The 15,803-nt window shown below is 62.3% G+C and overlaps 9 non-coding genes across 9 annotated transcripts; 6 read left to right on the forward strand and 3 right to left on the reverse strand.

The window, feature by feature from the left end:
- Nucleotides 1-629: 629 nt before the first annotated feature.
- On the reverse strand, nucleotides 630-712 carry TRNAL-CAG (transfer RNA leucine (anticodon CAG)). Its single transcript has one exon. It is a non-coding gene; the product is annotated as a tRNA-Leu (tRNA).
- A 571-nt stretch (nucleotides 713-1,283) lies between these two features.
- Nucleotides 1,284-1,355, forward strand: TRNAD-GUC (transfer RNA aspartic acid (anticodon GUC)). Its single transcript has one exon. It is a non-coding gene; the product is annotated as a tRNA-Asp (tRNA).
- Nucleotides 1,356-2,156: 801 nt separating this feature from the next.
- Nucleotides 2,157-2,228, forward strand: TRNAG-UCC (transfer RNA glycine (anticodon UCC)). The gene has a single exon. It is a non-coding gene; the product is annotated as a tRNA-Gly (tRNA).
- A 276-nt stretch (nucleotides 2,229-2,504) lies between these two features.
- Nucleotides 2,505-2,576, forward strand: TRNAE-CUC (transfer RNA glutamic acid (anticodon CUC)). The gene has a single exon. It is a non-coding gene; the product is annotated as a tRNA-Glu (tRNA).
- A 5,872-nt stretch (nucleotides 2,577-8,448) lies between these two features.
- Nucleotides 8,449-8,519, reverse strand: TRNAG-GCC (transfer RNA glycine (anticodon GCC)). Its single transcript has one exon. It is a non-coding gene; the product is annotated as a tRNA-Gly (tRNA).
- Nucleotides 8,520-10,154: 1,635 nt separating this feature from the next.
- TRNAL-CAG (transfer RNA leucine (anticodon CAG)) lies at nucleotides 10,155-10,237 on the reverse strand. Its single transcript has one exon. It is a non-coding gene; the product is annotated as a tRNA-Leu (tRNA).
- A 571-nt stretch (nucleotides 10,238-10,808) lies between these two features.
- On the forward strand, nucleotides 10,809-10,880 carry TRNAD-GUC (transfer RNA aspartic acid (anticodon GUC)). The gene has a single exon. It is a non-coding gene; the product is annotated as a tRNA-Asp (tRNA).
- An 801-nt stretch (nucleotides 10,881-11,681) lies between these two features.
- On the forward strand, nucleotides 11,682-11,753 carry TRNAG-UCC (transfer RNA glycine (anticodon UCC)). The gene has a single exon. It is a non-coding gene; the product is annotated as a tRNA-Gly (tRNA).
- Nucleotides 11,754-12,029: 276 nt separating this feature from the next.
- TRNAE-CUC (transfer RNA glutamic acid (anticodon CUC)) lies at nucleotides 12,030-12,101 on the forward strand. The gene has a single exon. It is a non-coding gene; the product is annotated as a tRNA-Glu (tRNA).
- Nucleotides 12,102-15,803: the final 3,702 nt, after the last annotated feature.

Here is a 15,803-nt window from a genome sequence, read left to right on the forward strand (position 1 = left end):
CGTGGGGGGAATGGAATGGGCAGGCGGGCCGGCGGGGCTGGCGCAAGGGACAGGATGTTGGACGGAGGGAGAGCTGCTGGTGGCGGACGTGGCAGCAAGGCTGGGAGAGTGAGCCCGCTGTTCACCAGGCAGAAGTCGGGCAGGCGGAAGGCGGGCGAGGAGTCGAGGGCTTTGCACCCGCGTCTGGTGTGTGTGTGGCGGTGGCGGGGTGCAGCGGGTGCAGTGGGAGTGGGAGCGAGGGACGGAGGGCGGAAGGAAGGAAGGGAGGGAGGGAAGGAGAAAAACTAGCAGCAGCAGCAGCAGCAGCAGCAGCAGCAAGCAAGCAGGTGAGGAAAGATGTGGTGCGAAGGACTGAAGGTTGGTGGTGTGGGTGCAGGTAGGAGGGGGCGTACTGGCTGGGCGGGAGGGCGTGTGTCCGGGAGGCTTCCAACTGGGCCATTTCTGCCAAGCCCGCGGGCGGGTGGGCAGGAAGCGCGGCCGTGGCGGAGAGGGTCCCGCGTGTGAGAGGCACGGATGTCCGGGCCTGAGTTTGGAGAGGCCGCAAGAGTGCAGTGCGCCAACGGAGAGGAAGGCGGTCAAGGGCTGCCAGAGGGACGGGTGCGTTAGTGGGGCGGGCCAAAAGGCTGGCTTGTCAGGAGTGGGATTCGAACCCACGCCTCCAGGGGAGACTGCGACCTGAACGCAGCGCCTTAGACCGCTCGGCCATCCTGACGGCGGGCCGGAGCGGGCGCGTCGCCGCTCGGCTGGCTGGGACCCGCCGCGACGCCAACAGCGGTGCCCTTGGCTGGACGCGGTGCTCCGCGCCAGGCGGGCGGCCGTCTGGCTGAGCAACGCACCGGGCGCGCGGTGGCCGACGGCGAGCGAGGCCTGCCGACGCGCCTGGCTCCGGCGCGGTGGCGGCCTCGCCCACCCCTGGCCCCGGACCGCGCCCGGCCGCGTCGGGCCAGCGCGTGCCGGCAGCACCCTCCCGCGCCTCTCTTCGCCGGACGGGGCACGGCGCACGCCCAGGCCCTCCTCGAAGCCTCGCTTGGCCTGTCGGGCCCCCTGCACCCGGCGCGATCCCCGCGTTGGAGGCAACAGGCAGCGCGCACTGGCAGGTGTCAGCGCCACGCGGGTCCGCGTCCCTGTCGGGGCCGGGGGCTGCTGCTTTGGACGACGCGGTTGGTTTGGTGTCGGGTCGGGTCGGGCACGCGCCCGGCGTCCGTGGTGGGCAGAGGGCAGAGGGCAGAGGGAGGCGCCGGCAGGCAGCCCAGAGCGGCCGGGCGCCCCGGCGGTCGCCGCCGTCCTCGTTAGTATAGTGGTGAGTATCCCCGCCTGTCACGCGGGAGACCGGGGTTCGATTCCCCGACGGGGAGGCAGCACGCCCTCTTTTTGATGGCCGGCGCCGCGCTCGGTCCTGCCGCCCGGCCCCCAAGGGCCCTTCTCCTCCCGTCGCCGTCCGCCCTCCAGCGAGGCCAGCGCGTGCCTAGCCTGCCCGCCCTGCACCCCCTGCAGCCCTCCAGCCCTTCCTCCTCGCCGGGCGCTCGGTCGCCACGGCGAGCCAGGGCCTCCTCTCGACCCCACAACCGCCCGACGACATCGCGGCCCGTCCGAAGGGGCGGCCTCACTGGGCTCCTTGCGGAGCGCCGCACAGCCGCGCAGCTCTGCACAGCGGGCGGGCCGGGTGGGTGGCGGATGAGCGCCGTCCCCTGTCGGTGCGGGAGGCGGCCTGGCCCCGCGCCGGGGGGAGAAGGGCCTTGGGGAGCCAGGTGCTGGAGGACGCGTCCCCCGGGGTGGGGGTGAGGGCGGGGGCGGGGGGTGGCCCGCGGCGTGAAGCCGAGGCCCCGGGAGCAGCAAGGCAGCGAGAGCGCCCCCCTGAGGCGGTCGGGCCGGTGGACTAGGGCAGCTGCGGAGGGCTGGCGCGGCTGGGGCTCCGGGCGGTCGTTGGTGTCGCCTGTGGCAGCACGGAGCTGCCGGCTGGCGGGGCGTCGGGGCAGGGCTGCTCCAGGCGGCGGAGGCGGAGGAGGGGGAGGAGGGGGAGGAGGACCAGGAGGAGGAGGAGGAGGGACAGGAGGAGGAGGAGGAGGACGAGGAGGAGGAGACGGCGGCCGAGGCGGCGGCGAGAGTGCGGTCGGGCGAGCCCGGGGCCGGCGTCTGCGGGCGGCCCGGGCTGTGCAGCGTTGGTGGTATAGTGGTGAGCATAGCTGCCTTCCAAGCAGTTGACCCGGGTTCGATTCCCGGCCAACGCAGTGGGCCGACCTTTTGCCGAGCTCCGCGGGCCTCGGGCCCCGGGCCTGGGAGGGAGAGCCGGGAGCGGGGAGCTAGCTGGCCCTTCGCGGCTTTTCGCGTGTGTGCGAGAAGCAGGCGCGCAGTGTTTTGCGGCTGCGGCCAGCAGGAAGAACGCGAGGGCACGTGCACTGCCAGGAGCGGCGCGGGGACTGGACTTGGGGGAGCCGGGTCTTGGCGCCGAGGTGGCGCGGCGCGGGCGCTATGGGGCGAGGAGCAGCGAGCGGCAGGCCTGGCGCTCCCTGGTGGTCTAGTGGTTAGGATTCGGCGCTCTCACCGCCGCGCCCCGGGTTCGATTCCCGGTCAGGGAAGCCCTTCTTCTGCCTCTCGGCCTCCCACCGTCCCGCGCCCCCTTTTAGCCGGCCCACGCTTGCTCCGCCGCCTCGGAGCCCCGCCAGCAGCCGCCCGCCACCGTCCACCTCCAGCCCAAGCCCTGCCACGCAACCCTTTTGGCCGCACTGGAGCGCTCGCCCACGCCAGGCCCTCCACATCCCGCCTCCTCCTTCTCGGACCCTTGCCTCAGCCCCAAACACGACGGCCCGGGGCAGCCTCTCTCCCCGCCGAGGCTGTGGCCACGAGCAAACGCCCCCACCTGCGTTTGGACTCTCCGGCAGCACGACTTCTGCCACGACGCATCTCACCGCTGACGACCCATCCCGTCTTCCTTCCTGAGGGGCTGGTGTTGGTGCTGCTGCTGCTGCTGCCTCTGCTGCCCCTGGTGGCGGCGGTGGCAGTCCTGGTGCGGTGCTGGGGCTGGAGCCGCTGCTGCTGCTGCTGCTGCTGCTGCTGTTTGTGGTAAAGGTGGTGGTGGTGGCGGCAGTGGTGGTGATGACAGTGCGGGTGGGGCGGGGGGGTGATGGCAGTGCAGGTGGGGATGGGGGTGGGGGTGGGGGTGCGGATGGCGGTGGGGGGGGGTCGGCATGGAGGGGTGGGGGTGGAGGGTCCCATTGAGTGCCAGCACCTGCGACGCGGATCCATCGGGAAGGTGCAGGAGAGGGATCTCCATCTCCAAGTCGGGCCACTTGCAGGGACTCCGGCCGCTTCCTCGTGGGCCAGGTCCTGGACTGCCTGTGACTCCCGTGGCCCGGTGGTGGGCTCCAAGGGCGTCCTGGTCTTGAGCGGGCCATGGGAGCAGAGAGGCGGACCAAGGCACCCCGGAGGCAGAGATGTGAAAATGAATCCAAACACGTGCCAGGAGTTACACCGCCAGGCAGTGGAAGTCAGAGCGCAGGCAGATACCGGAGGTCAGCCGTGAAGACGGAGCCAAGCAGGTGGGATGCGGTGGAAGCAGATGCGTGACAGGGTGGACCACCAGCTAATATCGCATTCCAGGTGCGTGACCAACGCTCTCAACCCTATCACAGTGAGGCAAGAATGTGACCGTGCATACGTCCCTCCCTCCCCCAGAGCAAAGACACACACCCACGTGCGCGCGCGCACACATACACCGCTCCCCTAGACATGACTTCTCATGGTTTCCCATTCTCACCGTTCCTGTCTGTCTATCCAGGATATGCGCTGTCCTCCTTCGCAGCCCGTCCTCACCTTCTCCTAAGGATTCTCCCCAAGGTAAGTCCTCAGTCCCCATTCAGCCCAAGCTTGGGCACCTCTGTCGCCAAAGGCTTTAACGTCTGCTCACAGATTGTTTCCTTCAGAGGCAAACGGGACAGCCGGTGACGTGCACCGACCTGCCGTGGTGGTGTCACACTCGGTGCATTTGGACAACTGCAGGTCCCCTGTGGAAAGGAGCGAGAGTGGGCAGATGGGGCTTCCCATCACTGCAGGAAGTTTCCTCGGTGGCCTTGCTGGTACCTTGGGGCTGTGTGACAGTGCGGGAGGAAGGTGTTCGTGGCCGTTGGTGGTGGTCACCCCATGTGGATTAGGGAACGGAGCAAAACAGCCCTGTGGAGAGAGGGTGGTGGTGAGCCGCTTGCTGGGAGGTGGGAGGAAGGGCCTGGGGTGTCTGGCTGGAGCAGGGGCGGGCACGGAGGTATTGGGCTTGCAGGGACCTGGCCGGGAGAGCTGCTGGCCACTCAGGCAGAGGCTCTGCAGAAGCTTGGGACGGTGGTGGCACCGGTGCTGGTACGTGTGTGCGGGTAGGTCAGATCTGGGGTACGGGGGGAGCTGGAGTAGCAGGGGGTCTGAGGAGCGCTGGCGGAAGGGAGACTTCCAGGCAGGGCGTGTGAGAGTCGGGCCTGGGGTACAAGGGTGTGGTGCGGGGTAGAGTGGGCCGAGCCTGCCGGCTAGGAGGAAGGGCGGGTGGCAAGCCGGGTATGTGAGTGGGCTGTGGTGCGAGGAGGATGGTGGGAGAGGACGCCATCGGGGCAGGGTGGTGGGTGAGCTTGCCAGACTGGTGCGCTGTGCTGCAAGGCGGTCAGGCGAACCACTGGGCTGGGACTGGGGGCGGTGGGTAAGAAGCCGGCAAGAGAGAAACAGAAACGCAGGATGCGAAAGGGGCGAGGTGTGGTCCGAATGGGGTGGGGGCGTTCTACTGCCCCAGAGACATAAATCGCCTGTCATCAAGAGAAAACATCCAGTCTCATGTGAGTGTGATTGCGTGGGGCTGGGGGTGGGGGTGGGGGTGAGGGTGGAGGTTCAGATTTCAAGAGGCCAAAGGAGAGCTTCCATATGATCCAGCAGTCCCATTCCTGGGTACGTGCCCGGAAAAGACGAAACTCTAATGCCAAACGATACGAGTACCTCCATGTTCGCAGCAGCATTATGTGCAATAGCCAAGGTGGAAAATACACAACCGCCCATCAGCAGACGGCTGGCACAAGATGTGGTATCTGTGTAGCATGGATTATTTCTCAGCCATGAGGAAAAAGAATGAAATATTGCCATTAGCCACCACAAGGATGGTCCCAGAGACTACTAGACTTAGCGAAAGAAGTCCGACAGAAAAGGACAAGATATGTGGAAACTAAAACCTATTCCACATGAATCTATGTGCGAAACAGACTCACAGACATAGAAAACCAAATGATGGTTCCCCAAGGGGAAAGGGAGAAGTGGAGTCATAAATCAGAAGCTGAAAGGAATGGATACACACTACTATGTGTGAGGGAGAAAGCAGCAAGGATATACAGAATAACTCGGGGAATAATATTCACTATCTTCTAGCAAACTGCACTAGAAATCAAGCCGAAAAAATATTAGCCATGGAAAATAGTCTCCCTTTGCTGTGCATGTGAAATTCACACGATATTGTTCATCAGCTGTGCTCCCCAAGCACAAGTACATAGAAGTAAATCACTAATCACTTAGAGAGAGAGAGAGATCAGTGACGAAATACAGAAAGAGGAGAAAGACAAGCTATCATATGATCCAGCAATCCCAATCCTCGGGACACACCCGGGAAAGAGAGAAACTATACCTTGAAAAGAGACATGAACCCCCATGTTCACAGCAGCACTATGTGCTATAGCCAAGACATGGAAAACGTACTGTGGAATATTACTCAGCCATCAAAAAAGAATGAAATAGTGCCATGTGCAGCAAAAAGGATGGACCTAGAGAAGATTACACTTAGTGAAGTAAGTCCAACAGCGAGGGAGAGAGATATGTGGAATCTAAACAATAATACCAATGAATCTATGTGCAAAACAGAAACAGAGTCACAGACGTAGAACACAAACTGATGCTTACCCAAGGCGAAAGGGAGGAGTGGAAGAATAAGTTGGGAGCTGCGATGAACAGACACACCGTACAATACAGAAAAGAGATCAAGTAACGAGGATATAGAGAATAGCACAGGGAATAAGAGTCAGTATCTTCTGGTACCCCATTATGGAAATAAACCTGAAAATACATCATCTATGGAAAATAGTATCTCCCTGCTGTGCACCTGAAACTAACACACTATTGTCAATCAACTATACTTCCACTACTGCAGCTACTACTCTACAGAAAGGAAGGAAGGAAGGAAGGAAGGAAGGAAGGAAGGAAGGAAGGGAGCGAGGAAGGGGTGGAGGGAGGGAGGAAGGAAGAAGCAAAGAAGGAAAGACAAATGAAAGAAAGAAAAACCAAGCAAGCAGCAAAGGAAGAAGCAAGCAAGCAAGAAAGAAGGAAGGAAGGATAGAAGCAAGAAATAAAGGAAGGAAGAAGGAAGGAAGGAAAGGAAATGAAAGAAAGAAAAAGCAAGCAAGGAAGAAGCGAAGAAAGAAAAAAGAAAGAAGGACAGGTGAGCTGTCATATGATCTAGCAATCCCAATCCTCAGTACACATCTGGAAAAGACAAAAGCTCTAATTTGAAAAGATGCATGCACCCTCATGTTCATAGCAGCACTGTGTGCCATAGCCAAGACGTGGAAAACACCCAAGTGCTCATCAACAGACGGCAGTCGCAAGAAGATGTGCTGTACGTGCACGCCAGTGTTCACTGCAGCACTATTTACAAGAGCCGGGACGTGGAAGCAACCTAAATGTCCATCAACAGGTGAATGGGTAAAGAAGATGTGGTACATATACGCGATTGAATATTACTCAGCTGTAAAAAGGAACGCAGTTGGGACATTTGTCGAGACATGGATGGACCTAGAGACTGTCATACAGAGTGAAGTGAGTCAGAAAGAGAAAAACAAATATCGTGTGTTAACACATGTAAACGGAATAAAGAAAAACGGTACCCATCAACCGGTTTGCAAGGCAGAAATAGAGACACAGATGTAGAGAACAGACATATAGACACCAAGTGGGGAAAGGGGGGCGGGGGGTTGTGGTGGGATGAACTGGCAGGTTGGGATTGCCATATATACATTACTAATAAGAAAAGAAGTATCAAATTGTACACTTTCAATATATGCAGTTTATCGTATGTCCATTGTATCTCAGTAAAAGCTCTTAAGGAAGAAAGAAAAAGAAGATGTGCTGCATGTGTAGTATGCAACATTCCTCAGCCATAGAAAGCAATGAAACCTTGCCATTTGGCGCAACCTGGATGGTCCTAGAGAATATTACACTTAGTAAAGTAAGTCTGACTGAGGATAAAGGTACGTGGAATCTAAAAACTGCAACGAAGTGAACCTTTGTGCAAAACAAAGAGAGACTCACAGACGTAGAAAACACACGTGTGGTTACCCAAGGGGAAAGTGTAGGGGAGGGACATATTTGGAGGTGGGGTTGGGGTTAAAGGAGAGGCAACAGTATCCCTAAAGCAGAGAAGCAGCAAGGATTTTACTGCCTAGCACCGGGAACTAGCTTCATATCTCCTAAGAAACCGTACTGGAAAATAACCTGAAAAAGCACATTTCACTGAATCGCTTCGCTGTACACCTGACACGAACACAGTATTGTAAATCAACTCTACTTCTACTTAGCTAGGACACAAACAAACAAACACAAACAATCCAAACAGATCAAGGAGGCCACCGGGAGAAATGCAAGAGTAGGATCTTTGACAACGTAGGAATTGGAAAGGATCAGGGAAGGAGTGGGGAGATAGGGGGTGGGATGGGGGTGTTGGGTGGAGTAGCGGTGGTGGTGAGGGCGCGGCCTGAGGTGGTGGTGCTGTCCGGAGCAGCCATGATGCTGTCGGTAGGAGGAGAGGTTCAGGGGAGGGGGGGTGGTCGTGGGGGTGGTGATGGTGGTGGTGGTACTAGTGGTGGAGGAGTGGGCGGTGTTGGAAACATATTTCTGCTGAGGGACAAAACATGAATACAGAGTGCGGTTTGCCATGGCATCGTGGACTTCTCTGGAACTCCTCGTGCAAGACAATGCTTCGGGGACTCTCTAGGACAATGGGCTGTATCACTGCCCGAGGTGGCACCTTCCTTGCTGCTGGTTGTGCAAACACGGTATCGTTTTCGGAGTGTGGGCAGAGGGAGCCAGAGAGCTTGGAGAGGTGGTGAAAGGTGAAGAGATGGGGCGCGCCGGTGCTAGTGTGGGGTATTGCTTACGGGGCAAGGAGTGACGCAAGTGTGGGGTCAGGGTGAGGAAGAGCACAAGCCCAAGCAAGGTGTCCGGGCGCTAGAGTGGCAGAGCGCGCGAGGTGTCAGGTGGTGGAGGCTTGGCTCCGCAGTGTGTGTCGGGTGGGGGGGCGTCCGCGTGGGAAGGACAGGCCGGCAGGTGCGGTGGAGAGCTGCGGGTGGGAGCGAGCTGTGGCAGGCCCGGTGCCTTGGGCGTGGGAGCGGGGACGCCTAGCTCCGCTTTGGGGCTGCGGGAACCAAAAGGCGACGCTGCGGCTGCATGGGCCGGGAATCGAACCCGGGCCTCCCGCGTGGCAGGCGAGAATTCTACCACTGAACCACCCATGCACCGAGGGCGCCCGGCGCCCGATGCTGCCCCAGCGCTGCTCGCAGCCAAGAGCCCGATACTGGGCGCCGCTTGCCCGAGGGCCTCTGCTCCGTTTGCGCAGGAGGCCGACGGCCCACCCCAGTGACAGGCTCCGGGCACGTGGGCGACCCCAGGGCGCCAGGCGGTCGAGAGGACAGAGGGACGGAGGGACGCAGGCGGGCTCGGCCCATCCTGCGCTTTCTCTGCCGTCCACGGCCGCCGCGAGGCTGTCGCTGTCGCCAGAGGAAGCCAGGAGCGGAAGCAGCCCGACCCGCGCCCGAATCGCAGGCAGGGCCGGCGAGGCGAGGCGAGGCGAGGCGCGGCGGCTGCGGCTGAGGGCCGAGTTTCGTCTCGGTGACCGCCAGGTCCCGACCCCAAGTCCCTCTGGCGGCTGGCTTTCTTGCCGCTGCGGGGCGGGCGAGGGCGGCCAGGGGTGGGGGTGGGATGGGAGTGGGGCAGGCATCGGAGCTCGCGCGGGGCCGGGGTCGGGGCCGCGAGCGCCGGAGATGGGCCCCCGGGAGCGCCGCCGCCACCGAGCAGACGCTCAGGCCCAAGGACCACAGGTGCCTGGGCCTCGCTGCTGCGCTCTGGCCCAGCCCTCTCCCGAGGGGTCCCGCTCTGAGGCGTTGGTCGTGAGAGGAGCGACGCGCCAGGGTGCGGTTAGGTCCGGCCGGGGCAGCGGCTTCCCCGGGCAACGTGCGCTGTGGCGCCCAAGGGGGTGGCCCGGGCTGAGGGCCGGACGTCTGTGGGCGGGTGACGGGGCGTCCAGGGCGCGCGCTCTCTCCTCGCTGGAGCACTCTTCCCGGGAGCGACTCCTGCGCCAGGCCTCCTGCAGGGAGGGCCCGGTGGTCCCTGGCCCAGCAGGAAGCTGGGCTGCCTGCGTGCTGGGAGGCAGGCAGCTGTGGCCCAGCCGAGGCCCCAAGGCCAATACGCACCGAGGGCACGCACCCCAGGCCGGCAAGACGGCGTCGGCCACCTCCGCGTGGCCGTGGGGGGAATGGAATGGGCAGGCGGGCCGGCGGGGCTGGCGCAAGGGACAGGATGTTGGACGGAGGGAGAGCTGCTGGTGGCGGACGTGGCAGCAAGGCTGGGAGAGTGAGCCCGCTGTTCACCAGGCAGAAGTCGGGCAGGCGGAAGGCGGGCGAGGAGTCGAGGGCTTTGCACCCGCGTCTGGTGTGTGTGTGGCGGTGGCGGGGTGCAGCGGGTGCAGTGGGAGTGGGAGCGAGGGACGGAGGGCGGAAGGAAGGAAGGGAGGGAGGGAAGGAGAAAAACTAGCAGCAGCAGCAGCAGCAGCAGCAGCAGCAAGCAAGCAGGTGAGGAAAGATGTGGTGCGAAGGACTGAAGGTTGGTGGTGTGGGTGCAGGTAGGAGGGGGCGTACTGGCTGGGCGGGAGGGCGTGTGTCCGGGAGGCTTCCAACTGGGCCATTTCTGCCAAGCCCGCGGGCGGGTGGGCAGGAAGCGCGGCCGTGGCGGAGAGGGTCCCGCGTGTGAGAGGCACGGATGTCCGGGCCTGAGTTTGGAGAGGCCGCAAGAGTGCAGTGCGCCAACGGAGAGGAAGGCGGTCAAGGGCTGCCAGAGGGACGGGTGCGTTAGTGGGGCGGGCCAAAAGGCTGGCTTGTCAGGAGTGGGATTCGAACCCACGCCTCCAGGGGAGACTGCGACCTGAACGCAGCGCCTTAGACCGCTCGGCCATCCTGACGGCGGGCCGGAGCGGGCGCGTCGCCGCTCGGCTGGCTGGGACCCGCCGCGACGCCAACAGCGGTGCCCTTGGCTGGACGCGGTGCTCCGCGCCAGGCGGGCGGCCGTCTGGCTGAGCAACGCACCGGGCGCGCGGTGGCCGACGGCGAGCGAGGCCTGCCGACGCGCCTGGCTCCGGCGCGGTGGCGGCCTCGCCCACCCCTGGCCCCGGACCGCGCCCGGCCGCGTCGGGCCAGCGCGTGCCGGCAGCACCCTCCCGCGCCTCTCTTCGCCGGACGGGGCACGGCGCACGCCCAGGCCCTCCTCGAAGCCTCGCTTGGCCTGTCGGGCCCCCTGCACCCGGCGCGATCCCCGCGTTGGAGGCAACAGGCAGCGCGCACTGGCAGGTGTCAGCGCCACGCGGGTCCGCGTCCCTGTCGGGGCCGGGGGCTGCTGCTTTGGACGACGCGGTTGGTTTGGTGTCGGGTCGGGTCGGGCACGCGCCCGGCGTCCGTGGTGGGCAGAGGGCAGAGGGCAGAGGGAGGCGCCGGCAGGCAGCCCAGAGCGGCCGGGCGCCCCGGCGGTCGCCGCCGTCCTCGTTAGTATAGTGGTGAGTATCCCCGCCTGTCACGCGGGAGACCGGGGTTCGATTCCCCGACGGGGAGGCAGCACGCCCTCTTTTTGATGGCCGGCGCCGCGCTCGGTCCTGCCGCCCGGCCCCCAAGGGCCCTTCTCCTCCCGTCGCCGTCCGCCCTCCAGCGAGGCCAGCGCGTGCCTAGCCTGCCCGCCCTGCACCCCCTGCAGCCCTCCAGCCCTTCCTCCTCGCCGGGCGCTCGGTCGCCACGGCGAGCCAGGGCCTCCTCTCGACCCCACAACCGCCCGACGACATCGCGGCCCGTCCGAAGGGGCGGCCTCACTGGGCTCCTTGCGGAGCGCCGCACAGCCGCGCAGCTCTGCACAGCGGGCGGGCCGGGTGGGTGGCGGATGAGCGCCGTCCCCTGTCGGTGCGGGAGGCGGCCTGGCCCCGCGCCGGGGGGAGAAGGGCCTTGGGGAGCCAGGTGCTGGAGGACGCGTCCCCCGGGGTGGGGGTGAGGGCGGGGGCGGGGGGTGGCCCGCGGCGTGAAGCCGAGGCCCCGGGAGCAGCAAGGCAGCGAGAGCGCCCCCCTGAGGCGGTCGGGCCGGTGGACTAGGGCAGCTGCGGAGGGCTGGCGCGGCTGGGGCTCCGGGCGGTCGTTGGTGTCGCCTGTGGCAGCACGGAGCTGCCGGCTGGCGGGGCGTCGGGGCAGGGCTGCTCCAGGCGGCGGAGGCGGAGGAGGGGGAGGAGGGGGAGGAGGACCAGGAGGAGGAGGAGGAGGGACAGGAGGAGGAGGAGGAGGACGAGGAGGAGGAGACGGCGGCCGAGGCGGCGGCGAGAGTGCGGTCGGGCGAGCCCGGGGCCGGCGTCTGCGGGCGGCCCGGGCTGTGCAGCGTTGGTGGTATAGTGGTGAGCATAGCTGCCTTCCAAGCAGTTGACCCGGGTTCGATTCCCGGCCAACGCAGTGGGCCGACCTTTTGCCGAGCTCCGCGGGCCTCGGGCCCCGGGCCTGGGAGGGAGAGCCGGGAGCGGGGAGCTAGCTGGCCCTTCGCGGCTTTTCGCGTGTGTGCGAGAAGCAGGCGCGCAGTGTTTTGCGGCTGCGGCCAGCAGGAAGAACGCGAGGGCACGTGCACTGCCAGGAGCGGCGCGGGGACTGGACTTGGGGGAGCCGGGTCTTGGCGCCGAGGTGGCGCGGCGCGGGCGCTATGGGGCGAGGAGCAGCGAGCGGCAGGCCTGGCGCTCCCTGGTGGTCTAGTGGTTAGGATTCGGCGCTCTCACCGCCGCGGCCCGGGTTCGATTCCCGGTCAGGGAAGCCCTTCTTCTGCCTCTCGGCCTCCCACCGTCCCGCGCCCCCTTTTAGCCGGCCCACGCTTGCTCCGCCGCCTCGGAGCCCCGCCAGCAGCCGCCCGCCACCGTCCACCTCCAGCCCAAGCCCTGCCACGCAACCCTTTTGGCCGCACTGGAGCGCTCGCCCACGCCAGGCCCTCCACATCCCGCCTCCTCCTTCTCGGACCCTTGCCTCAGCCCCAAACACGACGGCCCGGGGCAGCCTCTCTCCCCGCCGAGGCTGTGGCCACGAGCAAACGCCCCCACCTGCGTTTGGACTCTCCGGCAGCACGACTTCTGCCACGACGCATCTCACCGCTGACGACCCATCCCGTCTTCCTTCCTGAGGGGCTGGTGTTGGTGCTGCTGCTGCTGCTGCCTCTGCTGCCCCTGGTGGCGGCGGTGGCAGTCCTGGTGCGGTGCTGGGGCTGGAGCCGCTGCTGCTGCTGCTGCTGCTGCTGCTGTTTGTGGTAAAGGTGGTGGTGGTGGCGGCAGTGGTGGTGATGACAGTGCGGGTGGGGCGGGGGGGTGATGGCAGTGCAGGTGGGGATGGGGGTGGGGGTGGGGGTGCGGATGGCGGTGGGGGGGGGTCGGCATGGAGGGGTGGGGGTGGAGGGTCCCATTGAGTGCCAGCACCTGCGACGCGGATCCATCGGGAAGGTGCAGGAGAGGGATCTCCATCTCCAAGTCGGGCCACTTGCAGGGACTCCGGCCGCTTCCTCGTGGGCCAGGTCCTGGACTGCCTGTGACTCCCGTGGCCCGGTGGTGGGCTCCAAGGGCGTCCTGGTCTTGAGCGGGCCATGGGAGCAGAGAGGCGGACCAAGGCACCCCGGAGGCAGAGATGTGAAAATGAATCCAAACACGTGCCAGGAGTTACACCGCCAGGCAGTGGAAGTCAGAGCGCAGGCAGATACCGGAGGTCAGCCGTGAAGACGGAGCCAAGCAGGTGGGATGCGGTGGAAGCAGATGCGTGACAGGGTGGACCACCAGCTAATATCGCATTCCAGGTGCGTGACCAACGCTCTCAACCCTATCACAGTGAGGCAAGAATGTGACCGTGCATACGTCCCTCCCTCCCCCAGAGCAAAGACACACACCCACGTGCGCGCGCGCACACATACACCGCTCCCCTAGACATGACTTCTCATGGTTTCCCATTCTCACCGTTCCTGTCTGTCTATCCAGGATATGCGCTGTCCTCCTTCGCAGCCCGTCCTCACCTTCTCCTAAGGATTCTCCCCAAGGTAAGTCCTCAGTCCCCATTCAGCCCAAGCTTGGGCACCTCTGTCGCCAAAGGCTTTAACGTCTGCTCACAGATTGTTTCCTTCAGAGGCAAACGGGACAGCCGGTGACGTGCACCGACCTGCCGTGGTGGTGTCACACTCGGTGCATTTGGACAACTGCAGGTCCCCTGTGGAAAGGAGCGAGAGTGGGCAGATGGGGCTTCCCATCACTGCAGGAAGTTTCCTCGGTGGCCTTGCTGGTACCTTGGGGCTGTGTGACAGTGCGGGAGGAAGGTGTTCGTGGCCGTTGGTGGTGGTCACCCCATGTGGATTAGGGAACGGAGCAAAACAGCCCTGTGGAGAGAGGGTGGTGGTGAGCCGCTTGCTGGGAGGTGGGAGGAAGGGCCTGGGGTGTCTGGCTGGAGCAGGGGCGGGCACGGAGGTATTGGGCTTGCAGGGACCTGGCCGGGAGAGCTGCTGGCCACTCAGGCAGAGGCTCTGCAGAAGCTTGGGACGGTGGTGGCACCGGTGCTGGTACGTGTGTGCGGGTAGGTCAGATCTGGGGTACGGGGGGAGCTGGAGTAGCAGGGGGTCTGAGGAGCGCTGGCGGAAGGGAGACTTCCAGGCAGGGCGTGTGAGAGTCGGGCCTGGGGTACAAGGGTGTGGTGCGGGGTAGAGTGGGCCGAGCCTGCCGGCTAGGAGGAAGGGCGGGTGGCAAGCCGGGTATGTGAGTGGGCTGTGGTGCGAGGAGGATGGTGGGAGAGGACGCCATCGGGGCAGGGTGGTGGGTGAGCTTGCCAGACTGGTGCGCTGTGCTGCAAGGCGGTCAGGCGAACCACTGGGCTGGGACTGGGGGCGGTGGGTAAGAAGCCGGCAAGAGAGAAACAGAAACGCAGGATGCGAAAGGGGCGAGGTGTGGTCCGAATGGGGTGGGGGCGCTCTACTGCCCCAGAGACATAAATCGCCTGTCATCAAGAGAAAACATCCAGTCTCATGTGAGTGTGATTGCGTGGGGCTGGGGGTGGGGGTGGGGGTGAGGGTGGAGGTTCAGATTTCAAGAGGCCAAAGGAGAGCTTCCATATGATCCAGCAGTCCCATTCCTGGGTACGTGCCCGGAAAAGACGAAACTCTAATGCCAAACGATACGAGTACCTCCATGTTCGCAGCAGCATTATGTGCAATAGCCAAGGTGGAAAATACACAACCGCCCATCAGCAGACGGCTGGCACAAGATGTGGTATCTGTGTAGCATGGATTATTTCTCAGCCATGAGGAAAAAGAATGAAATATTGCCATTAGCCACCACAAGGATGGTCCCAGAGACTACTAGACTTAGCGAAAGAAGTCCGACAGAAAAGGACAAGATATGTGGAAACTAAAACCTATTCCACATGAATCTATGTGCGAAACAGACTCACAGACATAGAAAACCAAATGATGGTTCCCCAAGGGGAAAGGGAGAAGTGGAGTCATAAATCAGAAGCTGAAAGGAATGGATACACACTACTATGTGTGAGGGAGAAAGCAGCAAGGATATACAGAATAACTCGGGGAATAATATTCACTATCTTCTAGCAAACTGCACTAGAAATCAAGCCGAAAAAATATTAGCCATGGAAAATAGTCTCCCTTTGCTGTGCATGTGAAATTCACACGATATTGTTCATCAGCTGTGCTCCCCAAGCACAAGTACATAGAAGTAAATCACTAATCACTTAGAGAGAGAGAGAGATCAGTGACGAAATACAGAAAGAGGAGAAAGACAAGCTATCATATGATCCAGCAATCCCAATCCTCGGGACACACCCGGGAAAGAGAGAAACTATACCTTGAAAAGAGACATGAACCCCCATGTTCACAGCAGCACTATGTGCTATAGCCAAGACATGGAAAACGTACTGTGGAATATTACTCAGCCATCAAAAAAGAATGAAATAGTGCCATGTGCAGCAAAAAGGATGGACCTAGAGAAGATTACACTTAGTGAAGTAAGTCCAACAGCGAGGGAGAGAGATATGTGGAATCTAAACAATAATACCAATGAATCTATGTGCAAAACAGAAACAGAGTCACAGACGTAGAACACAAACTGATGCTTACCCAAGGCGAAAGGGAGGAGTGGAAGAATAAGTTGGGAGCTGCGATGAACAGACACACCGTACAATACAGAAAAGAGATCAAGTAACGAGGATATAGAGAATAGCACAGGGAATAAGAGTCAGTATCTTCTGGTACCCCATTATGGAAATAAACCTGAAAATACATCATCTATGGAAAATAGTATCTCCCTGCTGTGCACCTGAAACTAACACACTATTGTCAATCAACTATACTTCCACTACTGCAGCTACTACTCTACAGAAAGGAAGGAAGGAAGGAAGGAAGGAAGGAAGGAAGGAAGGAAGGAAGCGAGGAAGGGGTGGAGGGAGGGAGGAAGGAAGAAGCAAAGAAGGAAAGACAAATGA

This window comes from Hippopotamus amphibius, unplaced genomic scaffold, assembly GCF_030028045.1.
Source record: "Hippopotamus amphibius kiboko isolate mHipAmp2 unplaced genomic scaffold, mHipAmp2.hap2 scaffold_293, whole genome shotgun sequence".
In the NCBI taxonomy this organism is placed as follows: domain Eukaryota; kingdom Metazoa; phylum Chordata; class Mammalia; order Artiodactyla; family Hippopotamidae; genus Hippopotamus; species Hippopotamus amphibius.